Source organism: Macrotis lagotis, chromosome X (genome assembly GCF_037893015.1).
Source record: "Macrotis lagotis isolate mMagLag1 chromosome X, bilby.v1.9.chrom.fasta, whole genome shotgun sequence".
In the NCBI taxonomy this organism is placed as follows: domain Eukaryota; kingdom Metazoa; phylum Chordata; class Mammalia; order Peramelemorphia; family Peramelidae; genus Macrotis; species Macrotis lagotis.
In genome coordinates this window covers 230,970,683-230,993,772 of record NC_133666.1, presented here as the reverse complement: position 1 = coordinate 230,993,772, position 23,090 = coordinate 230,970,683, and the positions used below count along the sequence as shown (strand labels likewise).

At 33.5% G+C, this 23,090-nt stretch overlaps 1 pseudogene; it reads right to left on the bottom strand.

Moving 5' to 3' along the window:
• Window positions 1-22,074: 22,074 nt before the first annotated feature.
• LOC141498979 (protein C1orf43 homolog pseudogene) lies at window positions 22,075-22,890 on the bottom strand (annotated as a pseudogene).
• Window positions 22,891-23,090: the final 200 nt, after the last annotated feature.

Here is a 23,090-nt window from a genome sequence, read left to right as displayed (position 1 = left end):
GTGGGATGGCAAAAGCAGCTATTGGGGGAAACTTAATAACTCTAAATATTTGAATAAATAAAATAAAGAGGAGATCAATAAACTGGGCATACAATAACAAAAAAAAGAAACTAGAAAAAAGAAAAAAAATGTAGAAGCTTTTAAATTTTGTTTTTGCCTGACTATAGTTACACAATATTTGAATTCTTTTCTTTTTTACTGTTTGGAATATTTTCTCCTTGACCTATCAGCTCTGGAACTATGCCAGAATAATCCTGGAAATTTTCATTGTGAGATCTCTTGCAGTATTTGATCAGCAAATTTTTTTCAATTGCTATTTTATCTTTTGCTCTGAAAGAGTGTGTTCAGTTTTGCTGGTCAATTGATTCTTGATTATAATTGATTATAATTTTCTTTCTGTTATATCATAATCTAAGCACTGTGATCATTTAATGTAGAAGCTGCTAAATCTTGTGTTATCCTGAATGTGGCTACACAGAATTTGATTTTTTCTTTTCTTATTGCTTGCAATATTTTCTCCTTTACCCAAGAGCTCTGGAGTTTTGCTAGACTATTCTTGAACATTTTCATTTTGTGATATCTTTCAGGAGTTGATTAGTGGATACCTTCCATTTTTATTTTAGTTTTTGGTCCCAGAATATAAGGACAGTTTCTTTGATAATTCTCCTGAAACATGATGTCTATGCTTTTTTTTTTTATTTTTATCATGGCTTTCAGTCAGTACAATACTTTTAGATTTCTCTCTCCAAGATTTCTTTTCCAGATCATTTATTTCTTTATCCATTGAGATATTTCACTATGTCTTGTATTTTTTCATTGTTTTGGATTTGGTTTTTTGCTTTCTGATTTTTCATAGAATCAGTTTCCATTTACTCAATTCTAATATTTGAGGAATTATTATCTTCAGGATGTTTTGTTTTAACCTCTTTTTATGTTTCCTCAATTCTACTCTTTAAGTAATTTTTCATCAGTAATTTTTTGTGACTCTTTACATTCGCTCAGTTCTTCTATTTTAAGCATTTCTCTCCTCACTGGATTTTTGTACCTCTTTTGCCATTGGGCCTAGTTTGGTTTTTAAAGTACTATTTTCCTTAGCATTTTTTTGTTTCTACTTTATGAAGCAGTTAGCCATTTCCATTATTTTCTCTTTACTTTTTTGTTCCGTGAACAAATATTAATATTAATTTCATTTTATTATTATTACTATTTTCATTTTTCTTCCTCCACATTCCTGCTGATAGACATGAATAGTACCAAGACAGAGAGTTCTAGACTGAATTAAGGCAGAAAGCCATTCTCAACTCTGCATATGGCAAACTCTGTGACTGTATATACTTTGTACTTTTTTTTTCTTTTTGTAAATTTATGTATTTATTTTCATCCATATACACATGTATAATTTTAAGTTACAAAATTTCCTTTGGCCCTCCCATACCACCCCCCTCCCCTCAGGGGTAAACAGTTAGTATTGTACATACATATTTTGATAAATGTGTTTCTAGATTAGTTATTTTTTATTTTGAGTTATTAGAATTAAGGGAAGAAGCTACATCACAGATATTTTTATAAAGTGTTCATCAGATTCTGAAGAGCTTGTGTCTGTTTGTTTCATTTTGTTCTACTCTTTTTTTGAAAAGAAAGTTAAAAAAAGTAGACAAGGTGAATAATGAATGAAGCCTGTAGCTAAAAATTATATTGTCTATATCTTGAATCAGCTATCTCCATTGTGTAACTGATGCCTTGCTTAGTTTTATCTCCACAGAGCAAGATGCCCCTACTAGGATAAGTTCATCATTTTATTTTATTTTGTTTTATTTTTACATTTCTTTTTGCATTTTATTTTATTTTACTACAATAGTCTTATTGTAAAAGTAAACATAATCCCTCCCCCCACATGAAGATAGAGAAGCCTCAAGAAAAATAAAGTGAGAGAAAAAGATGGTGTTCAAACACCATCTGCTCTGTCTCTGGGATGGATCACATTCTTTATCATAAGTCCGTTAGAGAAGTTACTTCAATAGCTTTTTTCCAGTGTTGCTACTGCTAAGTCTATTTCCCTGCATTCTTTTCCTACTCATTCCCATTTATTCTGTTCTTTCACCTTTCACCCTGTCCCTCCTCAAAAGTGTGTTGTATCTGACTAAACTCTTCCATGATGTTCCCTCTCTTCTATGCTCTATGTCCCCCTCCCCTCCCCTACTCCATTTTTCCCACTGCTTTCCTCTCCTTTTTCCTCTAAGATCAGATAGATTTCTATATCCTCTCTGAGTCATTTCTGATGAAAATGAAAGATCACACAGTGCCCCTCAACTTCCCTCCTTCCAATCTGTTGCAAAAGCTTTTTTACGTGAAATATCTTAGCCCATTCTTCCTTTTATTTCCCTCTCAGTACATTCTTTTTCATCCATTGCTTCCACCTTTAGAATATATTATATGCATATATGTATATATATATAATAAAATGATATTGTCTATATCTTAACTTAGCTATCTCTATTGTGATACTAGGAGAAATTCATCATTTCTGAACTCACCAAAATATTGCGAACTCTAGTCCTGTCTTTACATACTCCTTCTAACTGCTCTAATAAATGAGGTTTATATGAGTTATCAGTATCATCTTCCCATGTAGGAATAAAAGCAGTACATCATTATATTTCTCATAATTTGTTCTTCCTGTACACCTTTTCTTTGTTTCACTTGAGTCTGTACTTGAAGATCAAACTTTCTGTTCAGCTCTGGTCATTTCAACAGGAAAATTTGAAAGTCCTGTTTCATCTTGTCGCAGAAAGAGAATGTTCAGTTTTGCTGGGTAGTTTGTTCTTGTTGCATTTGAAGCTCTTTTGCCTTCTGAAATATATTCCAAACCCTATAAGCCTTTAATGTAGACACTGCTAAGTCCCATGCAATCCTGACTATAACACCATGATATTTAAATTGTTTATGGCTTCTTGTAATATTCTTTCTTTGACTTAGGAGATGTGGAGTTTGGCTGTAATATTCCTGGGAGTTTTTATTTTGTGATTGTGATGTTAAACCATGGATTCCCTCAATCTCTATTGTACCCTTTGAAACTAGGATATCAGGGTAATTTTCTTGGAGATTTTTAAAATTAATTTTAATCCATATGCATATGTATATTTTTAAGAGTTACAAAATTTCCTTCCACCCCTTCCCACCCCCCTCCCACTTTGTAAAGCATTCATCAGATTCTGAAGGGTTGTTGTTGTTGTTGCTTTTGTTGGTTGTGGTGGTGGTGTGTGTGTGTATGTGTTTTGTTTTGTTATGTTATGATTTTCTTCCTCTGGATGGGGATAACCTAGTCCATAGTAATCTCACATTGTAATTGATTTGCACATTGTTCTTTTGGTTCTACTCCCTTCACTCAGCATCAGATTCCGTAAGTCATTCAATGCTTCTCTAGAGTATGACCATTTATGATTTCTTATGGAACAATAGTATTTCATAGTAGTCATGTACAAATAACTTTTTTACCCATTCCCTCCTTGATAGGTATCCCCTCATGCTCCAATTTTTTTTCCACTAATAAAAGAGCTGCTATAAATATTTTGGGACTTGCCAAAGGGTATGAAGAGTTTTATTGCTCTTAGGGCATGGTTCCCTATTGCTCTCCAGAAAGATTGGATCCATTCACAACTCCATCAGCAATGCATCAATGTCCCAATCTGCCTCTAACCTCACTAACATTTTCTCATCTTGGCCATTCTGATAGGTGTGAGATGATACCTCATTGTTTTTTTAATTCGCATTTCTCTAATCAGCAATGCTTTGAAGTGATTTTTCATGTAATTATATACAGCTTGAATTTATTCATTTAAAAAGTATCTGTTCAATTGTGACCTTATACATATGATGCAATTCTCTCTATATTTTACAAATGAAATACCAGAATTTCTACCTCTGAAGATTGTTTCCCAGCTTTCTGCTTTCCTTCTAATTTTAGTAACATTGATTTTTGTTAATGAAAAAACTTTTTAATTATAGTGAAAATCATTCACTTTTCAGTTTATAATGTGCTCTAATTTTTGTTTGGTCATAAATTTATTCCCTTTCTATCTAACAGATAGAGTAATTCTTGGTTTTGCTCATTTTGTATAAATACTGTACCCATTTTGAACTTATTTTGGTATAGGGTGTGAGATGTGGATCTATACCTAGTTTTTGTTATACTATTTTAGAGTTTTCCCAACAATTTTTGTCAAATAGTGAGTTCTTATACCAGAGGCTGGTGTCTTTCATTTTGTCAAAAAGTAGATTGCTGCAGTCATTTACTGCAGTTTCTTTTAAAACTATCCTACTCCACTGATACATTACTCTATTTCTTTACCAGTACCAGGCAGTTTTCATGATTGCTGCTTTAGAGAATAGGTATAGATCTGGTAGAGTTAGGCCAGCTTTTTTTACAGCTTTTTTCATCAGTTCTCCTGCTATTATTTCCATTTTGTTTCTTCAGATGAATTTTGGTACTATTTTTTTTCTAGAGGATTTCTTGAAAACTGAAGTCTAAGCTCTTTTTTCTGGTCTTGACTTTCAGGTAGTCCAATAATTTTTAAGTTGTCTGTTATAGATCTGATTTCCAGGTCAGTTATTTTTCTAATGAGATATTTTACATTTTATTGTGGTTTTTCATTCTTTTGGTTTTGTTTTCTTGTGTCTTGAGCTCTCACAATGTCATAAGCTTCCTTTAGCTCTATTCCACAATTGAAGGAGTTATTTTCTTCAGTGATTTTTTTAATATCCTTTTCCATGTGGCCAATTATTCTTTTTTTAAGGCATTTTCTCCTCATTGAACTTTTTGACTGCTTTTTCCATTTGTCATAAACTGGTTTTTCACATGTTGTTTTCTTTGATTTATTTTAATCTCCTTCACCAAGCTACTGACTTGGTTTTCATGATTTTCATGCATTGCTCTCATTTATCTTCCCAATTTTTCTTCTACCTCACTTACTTAGCTTTCAAAATCTTTTGGAGCTCTTTTATGGCCTGAGATCCATTCTTATTTTTCTCTTAGAAGCTTTAGACACAGAAGTTTTTTTTTTTTTTTTAACTTTGTCATCTTTTAAGTGCTCATTTTGATCCTCTATGGGACCGAAGTCATTGTCTATGATCACATTCTTTTTCTTCTGTGTCCAAAGCTTCCTAAGTTTTTGACTGTTATAGGGAACCTCCCCAGAAATCTTATTTACTTCAAGATATTTTGAGGGGCTCTGACTTCTCTTCTGACCTATTCTCTGGAATCATCACTTTCACTCCCTTCTGCCCTGGAACGTTGATAAGGGTTCCTGCTCTGTTCTGGAAGTATGGGGCCCCAGGCTGCAACCTGGATCTGAGTATGGGCAAAGCAACAGTATCTTGTCATTGAAGTAGTGGACAGACCTCCAGAGTCACTCCTGATCCCTCTACTATCTAGGCATTAAGTGATCTGGAAGCAATTCTTCCGTGGCTCCACAGTCCTGCTTCTAATTCCCAGGACTGAATATATACTGAGGCCTGAAATACACTAGCTTCCACACTCACCCTGGTGTGGCAGAGTTTTCCTACTGACTTTCCAAATTGCCCTTGACAATCCCTGGACTGAGAGGTCTAGAAACTACTCCTGCTGCCCCAGATCCAGTCATTCCCTAGGGAACCAGGTACCCTGCAGGCTGTTTCTGGAAGTCTGGAGCTGGTGAAATCTGGTGCAGTGCAGCCTAGGGTACACTGTGGCCCTTTCCAACCCTGATGGAATAGACCTTCATACAGGTGTTCTAAGTAATCGAGGGTCAGAAAATTGTTTCACTCAGTCTTTCTGTGGGTTCTGCTACACTAGAATTTTGTTAGAGTCATAATTTTAAGACTTTTCGAGTGTTCTTCAGGAAAGCTTCCGGGAATCACTACCTCCACTGTAAAATCTTGGTTCTTCTCCTGTTTTTATTATTTTCTTACTAATTCTAATTTCTTTGACTGTCCCTCTCTTACTTGATTTTCGCAATCCTTCTTGATCTCTTTCATGACTTGAGAACAGTTCATATTGTTTTTGCAGGTTTTGGATTTAAGAACTTTGACTTCGTTTTCTTTTCCTGAGTACTGTTTTTGATCTTCCTTGTCACCATAAAAAATTTTTTAATTGATATTTTATTTTTCTAAATACATCTTATGAAAGTTTTTCAAAATACATCCATATGCATATGTATATTTTTAAATATTTATATTTAAGTTACAAAATTTCCTTCCACCCTTCCTTCCCATCCCACACCCCTTAGTAGCAAAAACTCAGGTCAATAGTCTACATATATATTTGTGTTAAACATATTTAAAAGATGGGTTCATCTCCTTTGTTGTCAAAGAAGATCAAAATGATATCACTATGTTTGAAACAAATTATAGTATGTCCAACTACGGTTGAACAGATCAACATGAGCTCAGAATGCTCTACCACAAGTTGGGCACAAATAGTCCATTTGAATACTTGAGGTGGATACTCTAAACTTATGTATGTCATGTTTCCTTTGGGCTGCTTCAATTCTGCCTTCCTCATAGAGTACAGAACCTTCACTGATGAGGGCACACCATGCTGAGGGGTCCTGTGCCAATGTCCCCTCAAAAGTATAATCAATTGTAAAGTTCTTCAATGAGAACTTCAGGGTGTCTTGGTATTGCTTCTTTTGATCCTCTTGTGTGCACTTGCCCTGTGTGAGTTCTCCATAAAATAGTGGTTTTTTGGCAAATGTATGTCTGGCATTCTAACCATGTGTCCAACCCATTGTAGTTGTACTCTCTGAAGTAATGTTGGAATGTTAAGCAGTTTAGCTTCAGAAAGCACTTTAGTGTCTGGTATCTTCCACCAGGTGATCTTCAGAATCTTCCTGAGACAATTTTCTGACATGTCACTGATAGACTGAGCAGGGTTCAAAGCCATATAGCAATGAGGTCAACCCAACATCTCTATAGACCTTCAGTTTGGTAGTCAGTCTAGTACTTATTCTCTCCCACATTTTCTATCAATGCCTCCCAAATAATGAGCTAGCTCTCATAATGTGAGTGCCAATATCATTTTCAATGTGTACCTCCTTGAAAAGGACACTACCATGGTAAGTGAACTTGTCCAAAGAACTTCTATTTGCTGTAATCGATGGTTCCACATATGGATGGTGTGGTGCTGACTGATTGGAGTACCTGTGTTTTCTGATTTTTATTTGTTAGACCAAAATTAGCACAAGTAGCGGACAATCCTTATCTTATTGCATCTCACCTTCAGAAGGTGCATTGACTACACAATCATCAGTAAACAGAAGATCATGCATCAACACTCCCTCTACTTTTGTCTTGGTTTGTATAGCCTTTTCAAGGTAAACAATTTGCCATTAGTACAGTAGCTGACATTGAGGTCCTGTTCATCTTCATTGAAAATGTTTCATAATATGACTGAAAACATCATGCTAAAAAGTATGGGAGTAAGGATATATCCTTGTTTAACTTCATTGGTGACTTGGAATTCTCAAGAACATCATCCACCATCTAGAACCCAGGCATGCATGCCATCATGAAACTGATGAACCTTACTGAAGAACTTCTTAACCAAATTTTGACATAATTTCCCATAAAACCTGATGACTGACAGTATCAAAGGCCTTGGTCAGATTTTCATATGTTGTATACAGATATTATGTTCTTGGCAATTTTTTAGAGTTGTGGGGCAGCAAACATCAAATCAACTGTTGTTCTACCCTTCCTGAGCCACTCTGGCTCTCAAGGAAAGGGACCCACTTCCAGGTGAAGGATTAGACTATTGAAAAGAACTCTGGAAAGAATCTTGCAAGCAAAGACTTTGTGATTGTCATAAGACAATTTATTCCTTTTATTTCCATTGAGATTGACTATGGAGGAATCATTGATTTCTTTGGGAATGCAGAATTCTATTTTGGTATGAGGAATTAGGATTAAAGGAAAGAAATGCATGAGATAATTTTTTTTAAGTTAATGTAGTGTTCATCAGATTCTGAAAGGTTTTTGTTTTTGTTTTATTTTGTTTTCCTTCTTCCGGATGGGGACAAAATTGTCCATAAACAGTCTAATATGGTTGTGCTAGCTCTCTGAACTGCTGAGAGGAGCTGCTGCCATTAAGGTTGATTATCTCCCGATGTTGTTAATGTATACATTGTTCTCCTGGTCCTGCTCCCTCACTCTGCCTCATATACTGTAACTCATTCCATATTTCTCCATTTATGATTTCTTATAGAACAATAATATTCCATAGTATTCATTTACCATAACTTGTTTAGCCATTCCCCAATTAATTTCCAATTATTCATTACTACAAAAAGAGCTGCTATGAATATTTTGGAACATGTGGGACTTTTCCTAATTTTTATGATTCCTTCTGGAGATAGGCCTAGAATTAAAATTGCTGGATCAAAGGGAAGGAACAGTTTTTAGTGCTCTTTGGACATAGTTCCATATTACTCTCCAGAATGGTGGGATCCATTTGTAACTCCACCAGCAATGCATCAATGTCCCAATCATCCTATAACCTCTCCAACATTGATCATTTTGTTTTTTTCTTATCTTGACTAATCTGATAGGTTTGAGGTGATATGTCATAGTTGTTTTAATTTGCAATTCTCTAATCAATAATGATTAGGAGGATTTTTCAAATGACTACATATAGTTTTAATTTCTCCATTTGAAAATCATCTATTCATATTCTTTGACCATTTATCAATTGGGGAATGATTTGGGACATTATAAATTTGATACAATTCTCTATATCTTTAAGAAATGAGACCTTTGTCAGAACTCTTAGTTCTGAAGATAGATTCCTAGCTTTCTACTTCCCTTTTAATTTTTGTAGAATTGATTTTATTAGTATAAAATCTTTTTAATTTAATATAGTCAAAATCATTCATTTTGCCGTTTATAAGGTTTCTTATTTGTCATCATTGATATGATAGAATATTACTTGGTCTATTAATTTTCCATGGTGTCATCCTTTATTTCTAAATCTTGTACCCATTTTGACCTTATTTGGGTAAAACTTTTTGTTTTTTTATTGTTTTCCTTCTTATTTGTTAATTTTCCCAGTCTAAAGTTTGAGTTTAATTCTTTCATAAAGTATGGCTCTGCTTATATGGTGGAAGGTTCACTGTCCCTGGCTGCTGTGATTTTGTTTTCAGAGATACATGCACCTGCATCTGCATGGCTTTATTTGTTCTAGGGTGGTATGATTTAAGGAGAGGTGTGTTCACTCCTCTCCCTGTCTGTGATCTGGTTTGTGAGTTACTATAATTTCTCTTTTATGTCCCGGAACAGCAAGGAGGGTCCTTACTATCCTGTGACAACCAGTTCTGGAGTGCTACTACTCCTCCTCTCGCTGGGACATGACTTGGACTGTAAGTCAGATCTAAGTATGGACAAAGCAACAGAATCCTGCCTCATTCATAGCATTGAGACCCTTACGGTCTCCTTCTGATCCCCTTCTGATCTGTGTGATGCATTCTGGAGGTAATTGACACCCTTATTGATTCAGCAACTCCCAAAGTCTGCCCCTGGTTTCCTTCTCATTTTTTTAAAGTTTTAAAATCCAATAATTAATTCAAATGATAGTAGACTCCCTTATATTGGAAATCTTCAAATATAATTCATTTGTCCAAATTTGTCAAGATACATAGGCAATTCAATTTCAAATATATATTGGATTGTCCAAGAGAAACATGTGCATCAGTTCAGCCACATGGATGCAGAAGAAAAATGTGTCCCAAGTTAGAATAGCAGGTGACTGCAATGGAGAACCCTGAGGTGATTATTTTCATATAAAGAGTTGTTTGCAACTGTCTTTTCTTTTTAAAGAAGAATTAAATGACAACACTCCATTAGAGACAAGTTAGAATGGTTCTAACTGAGCTGATGAGACCAATACAATACAATCATGTGAGAATTCTACATAGAGTTTTTGACAAGTGTATGTATAGCATTTGAACAATGAGGTCAAACCATCAAATTTTTTCTTTCTGTAGTTACATTTGAATGTTTGATAGTTTAGTTTGAGAGAAGACCTCAATGTTTGGTATCTTATTTTACCAGATGATCTTCAGAATTTTCCCCATGATAGTTTAAATAGAAGTGATTTGGTTTTCTGTCATGATGCTAGTACACTGTCTGGATTCCACATATATAAGACAATGCGGTCAGCAGAATGTTTCTGTAGACTTTCAGTATGGTAGTTATTCTAATAACTCTTCTATCTCTTTCACTTTCTTTTAGAACCTCTCAAACACTGAACTGAATCTGGCAGTGTGTGTGCATTAAGCTTATATCCCATGGTATACTGTAGAAATATATTAGTACTAATGAAAGTAGGGTTGATGCAACAAAGTTTAGAACATGTGGAATTTTTATGAAACTAAACCACCTAGAAATTATAAGGCATTTCTGATCCCACATCAGACATTTGGGGACCAAGAAAGACAGAGAAATGAAGAACTTCAAGAAAGATAGCTATCATTTAAAGGTAAAAATAGTGACCTTTAATTTCAATGGTACTGTGAGATGTTGGGACTATAGAAGATTTTAGAGAAAACACTAACTCTCAAGTGAAGCCTGATCACTCTAATGACCTTATAGAAGAGATAACAAACAGGAGTACTTCTATAAGAGAAGAATGTTGCATAGATCTCTTGGGTAGTTGGAAAACGCAGGAAAAACTAACTTACTTAACTCTTTAGCAAAATTAAATGGGATTTGGGAAACAACTCTAGATCATTTTTATGAATTTCATTGGGAGAAAAGGGACTCACTAAGAAAAAAATAATTTTTTTGCTAGTTTATGGGTTAAGGTATATAAACATTTTCTATCAGATAAAATACAATTTCTCCTCTACTCAGGCCACTGAATAATTACAGGAAAATTGATGGTTCCCTCTCCCTCCCCCTTTTTTTGTGAAACCTAATAAATGAACTAAATTCTGATAGGTATAGGTTTTGTGGCATTGAGGTATAGCTAGTTTCCATATGCATCTTCAAAGTACACTATCTAGAAAGCTCATTTACTGGATCTACTTAGGCTATAACCCCTCCTCAACTACTTTAAGCATTCATGTATATGTTCACTTAATGCCAAGACTGATAGCCATGTTTAGTTTTGTCTGGGTTCACTACTATAATTTGTAGGGCAAGCATTATTCATTATGATACTGAAAATACATCTGCATAATTTAGAAAGAAAATTACTTGTTAGTTTGTTTCTCTCATAAGACTCATTTTACAGCTGCAAAATCTTTAAGTTGAATAGATGACTTATGCTATGAAAATTGATTCAATGATAATAATGAAAAGCTCTTTAAGTCAAAACAGAACAGCTGGATATGAAGGACTATAAAAATGTTTCTACAATTCTCTAAACATCAGTCAAAAGAAAAATTTGTAATTATTTTATGGAAGCAATTAGTTAACAATTGGAGATTAATCATGGACAAAACCATCAGTTAAAAATGGAAATTATGAGAAGAGAGAGGATCCATTACTTATCCCCCAACTAAACCTTTTAAGGAAGAGAAGTTGCTATTCAATCATGCCCAACACCTTCTGACCAATGAACCTTAGCAAACCAGCACTATCTATGGAATTTTCTCAACAAAGATATCAGAATGATTTTGCTATTTACTTCTCTAGTGGATTGAGACAAGAAAAGGGTAAGTATACAAATTTTCCCTGATCACAAAGCTTCTAAAAATCTGAGACTGCATTTGAACTCAGATCTTTCTGATTCTAGGATGATGGCTCTATCCACTGAGTCATCAAGCTGCCCCTAAGAAAGAGAAAATAAAGCTGAATATTTGTCTATTACCATAATAATAATAATAATAATAATAATAATAATAATAATAAAACTTGTGCCTATTACCACAATAATAATAACCTTCTGAGCAATGCCTTTGTACAAAATTTGTTTCAAAACATCCTTGAAAAGCAAATGGGTCAAAATATCAACATCTTCATTTTCAGATGAGAAGACTGAAACTAATAGGCTAACATTGTCTCTGACATCTGATCATGCAGAAAATTTTGGAGCCAAGATTAAAAGACAAGTCTAAATCTTAGTAATGTTTATGGGTTACATGCAACTGGTCTTCATGCTCTATTTCCCTCACCATTAGATAGTTATCATGACTCAGATCCCAGACAGATGGCAGTTTGGGAACAGAAAGAGAAATAATGAAGTGCTTCTAGTAGTCTCCATTTGGCATCCCAAACTTTCCATCCCCCATCTGGGGAGAAAAGTAGAACTGAAAAAACTGGCAGCTAAAGTAGGACTAAGTTAAGGAAGGGAGTGCAGATTTGTGGTAAGATTTGGCACAGTGTACATACAGTCCTTTTTATTTTGCCTTTGAGAAAGGCTTTTGTCTGACTCTCTTTGACATTGTGAGGAGAGGAAATTTTTATAGACCAGCTCTTTTGACATAAGACTTTTTGGGGTGACTATATAATGGTAAGAATAGTATATAGTAGCAAGGACTGTGGATGATCATGCATTTTTACAGTATACACTGGGAGCAGTGATAGTTAAAGAGATATTAAAACAAGAGATTAGAGTACCATGTGGGATTTTCTAAGTCTGACCAGTTGTCAATTGATGAACCATCATGAAGACAACCTTGGGTCAGGTAGCTGAAACAAGTAGCTTTCAAAAGTATTAACTAGTGAGAAATTCAGGAGAATAATATGCCTCTTGGAATTGCTTTGTATTTCTAACTTGAATTCATTGTTTTAATCCAGGACACAAAATCTGGGATAAGAAATTGGAGTTACCATGCTTATTCCTTTATAGTTTTGGAGGAAGTTCTGGGATATACTTGACTAAAGTACCCATATAGAAATACCAAAATATTTTTGTTTGAATATTTGATATGTTACATAAAAATGACTCCCTTAATTTAAAATATTCAAGTAAAAATAAAAATGATTGCATATGGTGGTGATGGAAATGGATTTGTGTATTAATAAAAAATAACGTGATGATTGAATTAGAGGATTTCCCAGATATAGGAGACAGAGCATTATCAAAAGTTATAGGTATTCTTGATCTAATAATTCCTAGCTGCATTTTGCATCATCCTGTAGGGTATAAATGAAAACATACTTTTCAAGTGGTTTCTTTGCCCACATATTTGAAAATGTACTGATCACTAGAGTGGTAAACTTGTACAATACCACTAGAATAATTTATTTACCCAAAGACATAAGGGGAGGAGTTGAATGAATCAGCCAGTTGATCAATCCCCCATTCCCACTTGATATTCCTAACAAGCTATTACACATGTGATATCTTTCACCAAATTAAAGCACCTGCATTCAATTAATCATTCCATAAGAGGCATTAAACAAAGTATTTTGAAAGGAAGATAAGGAATCGATTGAGAAGATTCTGCCATGTCTTGTAGTATAAATTAGCAATCCTGTTTAAATTTTAGTATTCATGTATCTTGTCACCCTAGAGGAGAAATCAGGTTTAGGGTCCTAAGATATAGTTACTAGAATAAGAGAGTAAACTTTGTTTCCTTCTTTCCCCCCCTGACCTTATAAAAGTATAAATATTAAAGTACGTGGAATATCTTTGGGCATCCTAGTACTATTCCAAGAATAACACTGACTGAAAGTAATATCTACATTAGAAGATGAAGACAAACTAGACACACTGAAGAAAGGCAGTTTGGGGACAGCTTAACATATAACTATAGTTTACCTTAGAGAAACTGTATTAGGAAACAGTAAAGGTATAAAAAAGGTCTTCCACTGATCGAGAGCTATGATTTTTATTTCTTCACTATATAAACTCTCTCAAGATAGAATGCATTTACTCTTATATTCCATATACATATTTTCATAAGGAACAAATATATTTGTATATTTTGTTTTTGGAATGTCTGAAAACCTTGCTGTGTATGTGGGGGGATGTTTGTGTGTGTGTGTGTGTGTGTGTGTGTGTGTGTGTGTGTGTGTGTGTGAGAGAGAGAGAGAGAGAGAGAGAGAGAGAGACAAATTAGTTCTTACTATGCTAAGTATATTTTAAAAATATCTGCTTATGTCAAGATGACTAATATCGACTTATAACCAATGAAGGAAATAGAGAATACCGAGCTATAATAATAGAAAATCACAACCCCAACATTTACAATTTTCTTCCACAAATCTAAGGGAAGAAGAAAACATTCTGGAGAGTACAAACACATAGATGAGTAGAAGTGGAAGAGTGAGAGAAGTAAGTCCATAGCAAAAGCTAGATGAGATCACTGAGTTGGTTACCATACATTGTTACACATGATATATAACTATTCTTTCTTTCTGCTTAATTAACAAAATGATGTTCTATCTTTCTATACATCTATAAAATAAAACACATTTGGCACTAAGCTTAATGAAGTATACAAATTCATATTATCAAATAAAATATATGCACACACAGCACACACAAGTGTTATATAAGAAATATTACAAAAATTGAAGACAATAAGATATTGTGAAAAAGGGATTGGATCAAAAGAAAGAAGACCAGGGGAAAAATTTCAATACTATGATTAATTAGGTCAAATATGACCTCAACCATGCCATTTACACTGTTTCAGAGTCCTTTTCTAAGACTAGGGATCATGATTACTGTGGTATGTACTTTATAGGATTATTGTGAGAATTTAGTAATATAATTTACTTGATAATTATATATATATGTGTGTGTAGGTTTGTGATGATCTATTATTTCAGAGAATTCCATGATAGGGTATACCTTTATAAAGAAATAGGTACACTTTCAGATAAGACTGGACTTAGGTTACAATAAATAGAACCCTTTACTATCACTTGATTTTAAGTAAATAACCCAAATTATGGTAGAATTTATATGAACTTTTGCTCAGTATTAATCACATAATAGTGGTTAATAAATTATTATTGATTGATTAATGTTAATTATTATACAAAGTAGAAAAAGGAGCTAGCAAAGGGGTTATGGATGGTATAGTATGAATACAAAATGAAGAAGATGATGAAGATAAGACAAACTATAGAGAAAGGATAGAGAAGAATTATGACATATTGCATGTTCAGTCGATAAGAGGGAGCATAAAAGAAACGATTTTAAAAGATTTCAGAATTCCAAGTGTAGTAAAATGATAGAATAATGAAATCACTTATAGTGATGGGGAGACAGTCTATAAAGCACTTTATTTTTGAAATATGTAGCTAGCTAACAATCTTATATACTAAATGCAGCAGCAAAGAATATGAAGTACTATAATTTGGGAAATGTCTAAAATTGCTACACAAAGAGAAAACAAAAATAGAAAAGAGAAACACATAGAAAGCAAAAACCATAAATTATTTTATTTCTCATATGTTGCTTTATTAATATATTTCCATGCTATAGGATATTATTCATAAAATTTGAAATGAAGAGAATATGGTTTGCTTTGGAGTTATTTCTAAAAACACACATTGACAAATTCTTGAAAAGGGAAAAGAAAAAAAACAAAAGAACAACAGAAACAGTCAATGGAGACCTGGACTAAGAAAACCAGTCTCAAATCCTTTCTCTCTTGCTTACTAATTTTATTATACTGGGAACATCAATCAGTCTAGCAAAATCGTATTTCCTTATAAGTAAAATGAGAAGATTGGACAAAATGGCCATTCAATTGCAGTTCTGAAGTCAATTGGTCATATACATTTCTAGATCCATGATCCTATGATTATACCTGAAGATGACAAGACATATTTTATAGTTCTTACTAGTTAACTATTTAATATTTATAAAACTCCAAAGCTTCAAACTGATGTTTACCCCATGTCATATCAGTGGAATTGAACTCAGACCTGCAGTTTGACTATTCATTGCTAAAAGAAAATATTGAGTTTGGAAGAGTGAAGGGTATTGGTATATGAAAAAGAAAATATATATTCGAAATATTGGAAAGTGTGTCCTAATTTACACTTTGTTTTATGTTTCAAGATCAAATGATATTTATGTACTAAGAGGTATACAACTTTTGACTCATTTCCTTGTGTAAATCATATTCTCTCATAAATATATATATATAAATATATACATATGTGTAGACTTATATAAGTATGTTATGTATATGATATGTATGTACGTGTATATAAGGTATATATATATATATATATATGTATATATATGTATATGTATGTGTGTGTCTTTGTATATATTAGAACAAGAACTGACAAAAAGAGAACTAGAAATAAAAACAGATTTTAACACTCCTGAAATTTGACTTCTGACATCGTATAACTAAAACCTGATTTTTCCAAAGGAAACTGTTCTTTTTTATATATTTTTAAAATTCAATTTTATCTTTGCTTCAAACTTTCCTCCCCAATTTTAAAAAAGGAAGAAAAATAAAATCTGTTACAAATGTGCAGTCAAGCAAAACCAATTCCAATTAAAATTGTATAAAAAAAGAACACAACAAATACACAAGAAAAAAAGCCAAATCAAATCAAAATAAAAAATATAAATCTAACTCTTCACACCTCTGTATACAGAGGCAGGTAATGTTTCTCATCGTGAATCTTTAGGTGTATAATTGGTCAGCAAAATGATTAGTTTCTAGCCCTATCAGGCTTATTTTCCTTAAAATGATATTAAATGTTGCTTTGCTTTTGTTATTTTTATATATTTTTCCTCAATTTCATGCAAAGGTAGTTTTCAACATTAATCCTTTAACAAGCTTTTGTTTTTCACACTTTTATGTCATACTGCATTCCCTCTCCCATGTCCATGGCAGTAAACAATGTAATATTAGTTGTACATGTGCAATTGTATTTAACACATTTTCATATTAGTCATAATGTAAAACAGGAATTAGAACAAATAGATAGGGACAATCATGAGAAAGCAAAAAGACTAAAGAATTTTGAAAAGTGAACATAATATGCTTAGCTCAGTATTCAGACTCCAGAGGTTATTATAGTAGTATTATATTTGATTGTTGAACTGCTGAGAGGAACTGTGTCCATCATAGTTAATCATCTCACATTTTGTTCTTAATGTTACAATGTTTTCCTATTTCTGTTAATTTCACTCAACATCAGTTCATGCAAGTCTTTCCAGGCATTTCTAATGTCTGACTGCTCATAATTTCTAACAACAATAGTATACCATCACATTCATGTATCCAAACTTGTTCAAACATTCCCCAATTGATGGATGCTTGCCTCAATTTCCAATTATTTGCCATTATAAAAAGAGCTGCTATGAATATTTGTGTACATCAGCATCTTTCCCTTTTTATGAGCTCTTTGAAATATAGATCTATTAGTGGTATTGCTGGATCAAGGGATAGGCACTGTTTGATTGTCCTTCAAATTGCTCTCAAGAATGGTTGGACCAATTCATAACTCCACCAACCTATCACGCAAGTGTGTGCCAGTTTTCCCACATCCTCTCCAGCTTACATAATTATCTATTTTTGACATATTGGTCAATCTCAGAGGTGTGAGATAGTACCTCAGTGTTGTTTTAATTTGCATTTATCTAAGAAATAAGGATTTAGAACATTTTTCATAATACTGTAGATAGATAGCATTAACTTCTACATATGAAAAGTGCCTGCTAATGTGCTTTGATGATTTATCAATTGAAGAATGATCTGGATTCTTATAAATTTGACCCAGTTCTTTGAATATATTAGAAATGATGTGAAAACTGTTTCCCTAATCATTTGAGCAAAATCTTTTTAATTTAACGTATCAAAACTATTTATTTTGTAATTTATAAAATTCTTCATCCCTTGTTTGATCATAAGCTCTTCCCAATTTCCCAGTTCTGACTGATAGATTATTATTTATCTACTATTTGGCTTATATTATCACCTTTTATGAATAAATCTATCATTAATACCCTTGATACTCTTGGCATTTTGTTTCTCCAGATAGACTTTGTTTCTATTTTTCTGGCTCTGAAAAATAATATTTGGCTGTCTAATTGTTAAATCATGAAATAAGTAATTTAATTTATGTAGAATTGTTATTTTTTTTATTTTCATGGCCTATCCATGAGCAATTGACATTTTTCCAGTTTTTTAGTTTGACTATTTGTTTGAAGTGTTTTGCAATTTGTTCATAAAATATCATGTTTGTTTTGAGATATAGATTCCCATGTATTTTTGTTGTCCACAGTTACATTAAATGGAATTTTTTTCTAATTCTTGTTACTGGGTTTTGTTGGTGTTTTATATATATATATATATATATGTATATATATATATATATACATATATATATATATATATATATATATATAATGCTGATTTATGTGGGTTTATTTTGTATTGTTACTTTATTAAAGTTATTCCTTGCTTCAAGTAGTTTTGCAGTTGATTTTCTAGAGATCTCTATGTCAACATAACACTTTCAAAGAGGAAGAGTTTTCTTCCCCATTGCCTATTCTGATTCCTCCAATTTTTTCTTCTTTGCCAAAGCTAATATTTCTAAAACAATATTGAATAATAGTGATAATAATGGGCTTCCTGGCTCAAACCCTCATCTTATTGACAATGATTCTAGTCAATATACATTATATATAATGTTTGCTATGGCTTTCACTAGATACTACTTATCATTTTACATAATTTTTGATATTAGATTTCATTTTTCCAATTACATGTCACAGTTGTTTTTCTTCATTCATCTATTTGCAAATCTGTTAGAAGTTTTTCTACCACCTTTCCCTCCCTGCCCCCTGCCCCTGGTGGCAAACAGTCTGGTAAAAGTTGTATGTGTACATTTGTGATCAAAATATTTGCATATTGGTCATTTTTTGGTAACATGAATTATAACTAAAGGAAAAGAAATATAACCATAATATAGAAAGCTAATTAGAAGAGAAGTTTTAGAAAAGTGAACAGAGTATGCATTCAGATTCTGTGCCTCCTTCACATCCCTAGGTGTGTATGGTATTGTCCATAACAAGTCTCCCAGGGTTGCCCTTGATATATGAACTGCTGGGACTAGATACATCCATCACATTTGATCAACTCATAAGGTTGTTATCAATCTGGACAATGTTCTCTTGGTTTTGGTCCCTTGCTCAGCCTCAGTTCATGTAATTATTTCCATTCTTAACTAAAAATACAATAACTCATGTTTTCTTATAGAACAATAGTTGTACTCCATAACATTCATATATCATAATTTGTTCATCCATTCCCTTAATTGATGGGCATCTCCTCAAAATTCAATTCTTTACCACTACAAAAACCTCTTAATATTTTTTGAACATGTGACACTTTACCCATTTTTAATGATTGATTTTGAATATAGACCTCTTATTGAAATTGCTGGGTTAAAGGATAGTTTTACTGCTTTTTGTACCTAGTTCCAAATTGCTCTCCAGAATGGTAGGATTAGTTCACAACTCCACCAGCAGAGCATTAAAGTCTCAATCTTCCTACAATCTCTTTAACATTAATCTTTTCTCCCCTTTATGTCATTTTAGCTAATCTGATAGGTGTGAAGTAGTACCTCATAATTCCTTTAATTTGTATTTGTCTAATAAACAATGATTTACAACAATATTATATGACTATAAATATATATATAATTGACTTTTCATTACTGCTTATCATTTTAATGAAAATTCCAATTATACCTACATTCTCTGCATTAGATTATTTATGTTTATGGGAAAGAGAAAGGGAAGGAAAGCTGGAGAAAAATATGGAACTCAAAAGCTTGCAAAAGTGTGAATGTTGAAAGCTACCTTTGCATGTAATTGGAAAAAGTAACAAATAAAAAGAATTTAAAAAAAGAAATACAATTATCAAGAGTTGTATTGACTTCATATGGAGTGATATAGACAGTTTATTCTTATTGACTAAATTCTTTTTTTCCATTTTTCTTTTCACTGTCCCTTAAGTCTTATTTTATACAGATCAAAATTTATGTTGTTATTGTCTTTTTATCTAAGTTTGAAAATCTTCAAATTAACTGAATATCCATCTTTTTACCTAAAATAACATACTGAGTTTTGCAAGTTATTGATTCTTGAGTGTATTCCAACCTCCTTCTTTTCCAAAACCTCTGACCCTTTAATTTTGAAGCTGACAATAAAGTTTCCTGACATTTCAATTGATTGTTTTTGACTTCTTTAGACATTTTCTCAATGAACTGATAATTATGAAATTTGACTGCAATAATCATTAGAGTTTTTATATTGGGAAAGGTTTCTGGGGCAATCAATGGATTCTTTCGAGGACTATTATCTTCTTGTTTTTATTATATTAAGGCAGTTTTCCATGATAAATTTCTAGAAAATATTTCCAGATTCTTTTCCTGATTGTATATCTCACATAGACTAATAATTCACAAATTTTCTCTTCTGGATCTGTTTTCTAAGTCAGTCATTTTTTACTAAAAAGTACATAAATTTTGTTTTCTTTTTCATACCTTTGTTTTTATTGATGGAATCTTGGTATTTCATATTTTTATTTGTACAAGTCTAATATTTAGGGTTTACTTTTCTTCAGTTAATATTTGTGTTTCCTTTTTTTATTGGAAAATTTAAATTTTTGTTGAGTGCTTTTCCTTTTCCCATTGGTCATTTTTCATTTTTGATGAGTTTCTTTCCTTTTACAGTTTATTAAATTTACTTTTAAATAAGTTGTTTTCTTTTTCCATTTTGCCAACTTTATTTTTAAAGGTGTTGTTTTCTTCAGTCATTTTTTCAAAATTTCTCTGCATAGCTCTAATTTCTTTTCTCCATTTTTCTTCTTCCTCTATTCTTTGGATTTTAAAATTCATTTTCAACTCTTTGTGAAGGTTCTTATTGATTTGAAACCAATTAAAAAACTCTTGAGGTAAGTTTGAAAGTCCTCTGATTTTCTTGAAATATCTATTGTTGTCACTGTTTGCCCCTTCTGAGATGGTATTTTTATCATGCTTAGGAAAATAGTTATGTTCTTTCATTAGACTTCTTTATGGTTTTTCATTTTTAATCATTTTGATAGATGAACTTGGCTCCTTGTGCAAAGGGGACACTGCCAAGTTTTTGTGCTAGGAGCTGGGGGTTTCATCCCTGGTTTTCTACTCTGGCATCTCTGTCAGATATTACTGGTTTGTTCCCTGTGTTAGGGTAGCCCAATTCTGTCTTTCCTTTTGCAGCAGCACTCTTGGGTTGGAATTTTGCCTTATTAGCTAATTTTGGTACTTTCACTACTGCTCTGCTGAGTTGTGACTTGACCTATGCTATACCTAAGTCTGCTACTGGCTTCAAAACTCTCCCATCAATGTTGGACTTTACTCCCTTTTTTACCCATATGAGGCAAACCTTTGCTATGGTAATGCCTCTTGGTTGATCTTGTTTCCTTCAAGATTCAACTCAAATCTCACTTTCACTAGGATATCTACCCTTGTTCACACCCAATTCTCATACCATCCATAAGAGATTAGATTTCTTTTTTTTTATTTTTTGGCTGTTTTTATTAAATAACCATTTTATAAAGAAAGACTAGTACAGTGACTTCTTGGGGAGGCAGGGGAAGGGGAATATGGAATTAGTGGCTATATCACATCAGTTCCTCTAAGTCTCATCTTGATTGCAAGGCAGTACACTAAACACAACACAAATTTGAATAGGGTTTGTTTTAAGTATAACACCCTAGCTCCTGTCCACCCTTTTTTCACACCACGACTTTAAATAATATAACCATGGGCTAGAGTCCCCATCCAAGTAGGTAAGATATGGTTTCCACTTCCAACATAAGTGCCCCCCTCCTACCCCCACTAACCTATATAGAATAAATCTGCTTTTGGGAGAGGTCAAAAAATAATCATGATCAATAATAAAATAGGTAAGGAGGAAGTGACACAGAAAGAAGAAAAATATGTGGATTCAACTCCATGAAAATGCTTTTAGAGAGGGAGAATCCCAAGGGCCTCATGGAACTTCAAGTTCTACAACAGATAGAGAGATAAGCTAAGGAAGGATTTCCAGGAACACATTTCAGAAAATTCTGAGCATAATAACAATAATACTGCTGTCTCCTGCCCTGGAGAAATCCCTGGGTACTAAGACTGGAATCTCATAGTAGAACCATATTGACTATGGCTATCCCCAAATTCAGTCAGACAGAGAGTGCTCTCTAGGGTGTTATAGTTATCCTTAAAACTCTTCATTTCTAGGAAGTGCTTAGCTCTTTTACTCTTCTGGCTGGCAGGCAGATAAGTGACTTGGATAGTTGTTGGGGAGGAAACTTCAGGAGACTGTATTAGATACTTAGCTGCTGACTGGTGCTGTCACTGGGAACTTCCACCTCGAGCTTTGACAGCAGCAGCTAGTTCACTCAGTGCTTCCTGATAGTGTAGATATTCAGTCTGGCCAAAGACACCAATTCCATATAGAGCTGCTTCATAGCCATCTAGGAAGGTATCAATGAGAGCTTTGTGGACACCCAAGCTCCAGCAGACAGGAGCAGAAATTCTTGCCCATCAGAGAATGAGGATGCTGGCCTTCTAAATAGAATGGTATCTCTGAGTGACCCTTACCAGAGGCACGAATGGCATCCAATGCTTTCATTCTGTACAAGTAGTTGTAGCAATGTTGATTTCCTGGTGTCTCCAGCTGCAAAAGTCTGGCATCATTCTCTTCAAGAAGCTGGGGTTCATACTTTACATCCTGGACCTTGGATAGTCAGATGTCAATATCTTCCTTCAGATCCTTGGGAGCATTGTGTCCCACAGGGACATGAGGACCTCTTTGAGACTTCATAACAAATTGCATGGTCTGCCTCTTCACAAAAATGAACAGCAGCACAAATACCAACTCCCATAGGCCATCACCAGCACCACATTAACCCTGGACAGCCAGTTACTGCTGGACACCATGGTCTCCCTCCAGCTTCTTTAGCTTGGGCTCCTTAGCAGCAATGGCCCTAGGGCTCCAGGACCAGCCCTGGCCATTTCCTTATGGGGCAAACTAAAGCCGGGTCCTGTCGGAAAACATGGTGGCTGGGGAGAGCGAGCGATTAGATTTCTTTTATACTGCATATATCTTGCAAAACAATTTTCTACATTTGATTACCTAC